Raw genomic sequence first — 6,114 nt, 5'->3', positions numbered from 1 at the left:
TTTGAATTTTTTTTTTTTTGAATCTGCACTTGGAGCTAGGGAATGAGAGCAATCTTATTTGCCGCCTACTGGCAACGCTGACAAAATGGCAATGTGAACACATCCAAGCTCACAGGGAAGCAATGTAAACACAGCACACACATTTTATGACATGATAGCCACCTTGAAAAATGCACTTATCTGAAGGTAGGCCTTACCTCTCTCTCTCTCTGGCTGACTAGGTACAGTTTTGTCAAGAAACTCAAGACTATTTGTTGTAAAGTGTGGCAAGATATATCTTATTTATAGGACTTGTTTCTTTATACTAATATTTCAAATCCACATATATTTAACAAGAAGATTAAGTCTAGGGACAAACATGAGAAAACAATCTTCAGACAAAACTGTTGTCAAGATGCTGAAAAACTAAAACATAAATCCAATTTAAAAAAAGACAAGAACCAAAAACAAATAAATACATAAATAAAAATAAAATAAAAACAAATAAATAAAAAGACAAGAACCATCAAAGAAAATGCTAAATATATAAAGAACTCAAGAAATTAAATACCACCAAACCAAATAACCCAATTGAGAAATGGGGCTCAGAACTAAACAGAATTCTCAACAGAGGACTATTGAATGGCTGAGAAATACTTAGAGAAATGCAAATCAAAATGACTCTGAGATTCCATCTTACACGCATCAGAATGGCTAAGATCAAAAATTAAAGTGCTAGCACGTGCTGGCAAGGATGTGGAGAAAGGAGAACACTCCTTCATTGCTGGTGGGAGTGCAAACTTGTACAACCACTTTGGAAATCTATCTGGTGCTTACTCAGAAAACTGGGAATAGGGCTTCCTCAAGACCCAGCTATTCCACTCCTTGGAATATACCCAGAAATGCTTCACCACACAACAAGGACATATGCTCAACCATGTTCATAGCAGCCATATTCATAATAGACAGAACCTGGAAACAGCCTAAATGTCCCTCAGTTGAAGAATGGATAAAGAAACTGTGGTACATTTACACCATGGAATACTACTCAGCTATTAAAAACAAGGAAATTCAGAAATTTGTGAACAAATGGATTGAACTAGAAATGATCATACTGAGTGAGTTAACCCAGATGCAGAAAGACTCATATGGTATATACTCACTTATAATTGGGCACTATCCCAAAAGGCATGTCCCATGAAAGTCTTCACTTACCAGGAGATTGGGATAGATGTGAGGACATCCTACTGGGACTCTAGGTAAGAGAAATATAGGTTATGGGGAAATAGAAGGACGCAGAGGGTCCTAGAAACCTACAAGAAGAACATTGTGATGGGTGGACCAGGGCCCAGGGGAGTCTGCTCAAACTATTGCATTAACCAAGGACAATATAAGTAGTAAACATCAAACCCTTACTCTGATCTAGCCAATGGACAGGACATTCTCCACAGTTATGTGGAGAGGGGGGACTGACTCTGACATGAACTCTGGTGCCCCATATTTGACCACATCCCCTTGGTGGGGTGGCCTGGTGGCACTCAAAGAAATAATAAGCAGACTACCAAGATGAGACTTGATAGCCTATGACCATATAGTGGGGGAGGAGGTCCTCCTTGGTCATATACCTAGAGGAGGGGAATAGGGTGAAAATGGGAGGGAGGGAGGAATGGGAGGATACAAATGATGTGATAACAATTGAATTGTAATCTGAATAAATAAAAAAACCAACAAAACACAAGTGCTGCTGATTCTCAGGTAAGAGGAGTCCACACTGTGTGGAGCACGGTTGGGTCTGACCTCTAACTACTCCAGGAATCCACAGAAAAGTCCCTGGGTGCTTGAAGGCTTGTGGGAAATCTTCAAAGTCTGGCCACTCGCCTGTCTGGGTGCTGCACCTGGGGTCTGTGTCTGAGACTGAACTGGCCTATAAAAGATGAGTGTCTGGGTCTTCTAGGCCAGAGGAGACCCCACAGACTTGAACACTGGTGGATCTGACCTCAGATCACCCAGTCAATCCATGGAAACTTCCTGGGTCCACACAAGCACTGGCATGGACCTCAAGATCTAAGCATAGACCTACCAGTGGCACTCAGCATCTGTGCTCTGTGTCTCAGACTGAACCATTAGCTATAAAACACCATTGTCTCAGTCTTATAGCCAAAATGAGACCCCATGGACTGGAACACAAGTGGATCTGACCTCAGGTCACCAAGCTGGTCAATGGAAAATTCCTAGCTCTGACCTCAGTTCACCTGTATGATCTACCAGAAGAGTTCCCTGATCCCTGAGGGGTCCCAAGCTATAGCCACTCACCCAAGAGCTGTCTCAATGGCCAGTAAAGGAGACCAGAAACTACAGCCCAACACCAAAGACAGACAGATGGCTAAAGGCCAACATAAAAACACAGACAACTAAAGGCAAGGTAATATGGCATCTCCAGAACCCAGTTATCCCAATGTAATCCGCCCTGAACATTCTAGCACACCTGAAACACAACACAAAAAAATGACCTCAAAGCTTTCCTTATGAAGATGATAATGGAAGAACTGAATAAACTCAATAAAGAAATACAGGAAGACACAGCCAAACAGATTGAGGCCCTTAGAGAGGCCATGAAAGTGGCCTATATAGAGGAACTAAATTATCCACTGGAAGAAATTCAGGAAAATGCAAACAATCAGGTGAAGGAAATCAATAAAATGGTCCAAGTCTAAAGATGAAAATGGAAAAAATGATAAAAGCACAAACTGAGGAAAGCCTGGAAAAAGAGAACTTAGAGAAGAAAACAGGAATTGCAGAGGTAAGAATGACCATCAGAATGCAAGAGACGGAGGAAAGAATCTCAGGTGCAGAAGATGCAGTGGAAGAATTTGATGTTACCATCAACGAAAATATTAAATCGAAAACATTCCTGACACAAACATCTAAGAAATCAAGGAGCTCCACAAGGAGACCAATGGAGTCAACAAATCCGGGCAGAGGAGCGGTGCTACAGAGACTGATGTACCAACCAAGGACGATCCATGGTGAGGACCTGGACCCTCTGCTCGGATGTAGTAGGTAGGCAGCACAGTCTCCTTGTGGGTCCAATAATATGGGGAGTAGGGACTACTTCTGACATGGACTCTGGTGCCTACACATTGATCACTTCCCCCTGGTGGAGCAGCCTTGCCAAGCCACAAAGGAAGAGGATACAGGAAGTCCAGATGAGACTTGAGAGGGTGAGGTCAGATATTAGGGGAGGAGGATGCCCCCTTTATGATAAAAATAATAAATAAATAAATAAACAAGTAAATAAAAGTAAAAAAACACAATGATAGCACTTTTTGGTGAGGATGTGTAGAAAGGGGAATATTCCTCCATTGTTGGTAGGAGTGCAAATTTTCAATCACTCTGGAAATCAATCTGGCACTTTCTCAAGAAATTGGGAATAGCTCCACCTCAAGACCCAGCTATACCACTCATGGGAATATACCCAAAAGATTCTCTACCGTACAACAAGGACATTTGCTAAACTATGTTCATAGCTACCTTATTTTTAATAGCAAGAATCTGGAAATAACCCACATTTCCCTCAACTGAAGAATAAGAAACCCATACCCAGAAGATGCACTACCACACAACAGGGGCATATGCTCAACCATGTTCATAGCTGCCTTATTCATAATACCCAGAACATGGAAACAGCCTATGTGTCCCTCAGTAGAAGAATGGATAAAGAAACTGTGGCACATTTACACTATGGAATACTACTCAGCTATTAAAAACAAGGAATTTCCGAAATTTGTGGACAAATGGATTGAACTAGAAATTATTATAATGAGTGTGTTCACCCAGAAGCAAAAAGAGTTAAATGGTATATACTCACTTATATCGAGACACTAGTCCAAGGGGTACATCCCCATGAAAAACTTTACCTACCAGGAAAGTGGGTCAGAGGGGAGGACATCCTATTGAGACTTTAGGTGTGAGAAGCCTGGGAGAATGAGGAAATAGAAGGATCCAGAAGGTCCTGGAAAACTACAGGCGGGCCTGGGCCCTGGGGTCCTCCTCAAACTATGGCACCAGCCAAGGAAAATATAGGCAATAAACTTCAAACCCCTACCCAGACTAGCCGATGGACAGGACATTCTCCACCGTTAAGTGGAGAAGGAGATCTGACTTTCACACAAACTCTGGTGCCCCATATTTGACCATGTCCCTTGGATGGGGATGCCTGGTGGCACTCAGAGGAAGGATAATAGGTCACCAAGAAGAGACTCGATACCCTATGAGCATACACAGGGGGAGGAGGTCCCCCTCAGTCACAGACATAGGGGAGGGGAATGGGGGGGGGAAGCGGGAGGGAGGGAGGAATGGGAGGATACAAGGGATGGGATAACAAACTGAGATGTAATATGAATTAATAATAAAAAAAGGAAAAAAAAAAGAATAAGAAACCCAATGGAATACTACTCAGCTATTAAAAACAAGGGAAACATGCAATTTTCAGGCAAATGGATGGAGCTAGAAAAAAAAATCATCATGAGTGATGTATTCCAGACCCAGAAAGCACACGTGGTATGTACTTTCTTATAAGTGTATTTTAGCCATATATTATAGGATAACCATAGTAAAATTAACAGACTCAAAGAAAATAGGTAACAAGAAGGACCCAAGGGTGGATTCTTTTTTTTTTTAATTAGAGATATGAAGTGATTTTATTTTTATTTCCTTTGCTTTAAGCCAATCATGAAAATTTCACAGTGATTTCAGGGATGGGGCAGAAGTTGGGTGCCATTCAGAAGGATCAAGGATGTGGCCTGGTTGGCCCGAGAAGTTGAAGCAGGGAAGGCCACACTGGGGAAGGTGCAGGAGCATGGAAGGCCCCACTGAGAGCAGGAAAGCTGGTACGCAATGTCCTCAGACGATTCTAGCTTTTATAGCTCAATCAGGCCATCACGGGCAGTGGCCAGTGAGCTGGTGATCAGCCTTGGAGTTGCCCTCAGCAGAGACAATGGCTTCCTTCTGCTGCCACTCGGCCATTTCCACCACAAATCTGGCCCTCTCTGCTTTCTGCTAACCCACCTACCTGTTTGACTTCCACCACTTCTGCGAACTTCTTCCCGAAGGTCAGATGTGTCAGGGACACGTCATTCAGGATGAGCCCAAATGTTGCCGCTCTCTCTGTGAGGTCATCGCTCACCTGCCTGGAGACCACCAGCTCTTGCTGGGTAATCAATTCTCCAGTGTCGAAGGGAACCAACACCGACTTGAGGATCTCTGTGGTGAGCAGCACCTGCTCATCGTAGTCCTCGCTGATGCTGGTGAAGATACCAGGAAGCTGGCTGGCCATCGGCCGGGAGAGGATGTGCATTGTGGTGTTGACGTTCTACAGATCGTTCCTGCCAGTGATGACTGGGTACATTCCGTGGTCGAGAGTGGCAGTCGGAGATAATTGGTTTCTGTACCCAAGGGATGAGGAAGTGTGAGTCCCTTCCCATACCACAATGTCCTGTACTCCACGGCATCGGTGGAAAGATGACAGCTCTGTGCCTGGCATCCACGTTATAGAAGGCAGAGTTCATTCACGATGCCTCCTGCCACTGTTAAAGCCAGGCAGAACTTTCCAACGGACCCAGACACCTTGGCAGCCATGGCTCCTGTTGCATGTACTCACGCCTGCTTTCACTCTGACCACCATATGAATTCCCCAGCCCAAGGATGGATTCTTAAATATTACTCAGCAGTGGACATGGTTAAAGAGAGGGAACAAGGTAAGAGAGGGAGCTCAATACAAGACCTGGGGAGAGTGGGAGTGGGAAGACAGAGGGCTTGCAGAGAGAAGAGAAAATCTAGGCGGGGGCTTCTCTGTGACAATCTATAATAGAGCTGTGATAGGGTAGGCTCCTGGGAGGATGTGAGGGTGACTCTAGCTGTAACTCCTAGTAGCAGGTCATGGAGACTGAAAAGGCCACCTCTAAGTAGACACAACTCCTAGTGAAAAGGGGTAACACCAACCCACCCACAAAAACTTGCGCTCAAAACTTACCTTGCCTACAAGAGGTGCAGCAACAAAAATATAGCTGAGAGTGAAGGAATGTCCAGCCAATGCTTGGCCTAACCTGAGACCCACCCCGTGAGAGACAGCCAGCC

The 6,114-nt window shown here is 44.1% G+C and overlaps 1 pseudogene; it reads right to left on the bottom strand.

The window, feature by feature from the left end:
• Positions 1 to 4,730: 4,730 nt before the first annotated feature.
• LOC127210551 (prohibitin 1-like) lies at positions 4,731 to 5,616 on the bottom strand (annotated as a pseudogene).
• Positions 5,617 to 6,114: the final 498 nt, after the last annotated feature.

The sequence above is a fragment of the Acomys russatus genome, chromosome 28, assembly GCF_903995435.1.
Source record: "Acomys russatus chromosome 28, mAcoRus1.1, whole genome shotgun sequence".
In the NCBI taxonomy this organism is placed as follows: Eukaryota; Metazoa; Chordata; class Mammalia; order Rodentia; family Muridae; genus Acomys; species Acomys russatus.
The sequence above is the reverse complement of the archived record's forward strand: the minus strand, read 5'-3'. Positions and strand labels throughout refer to the sequence as shown.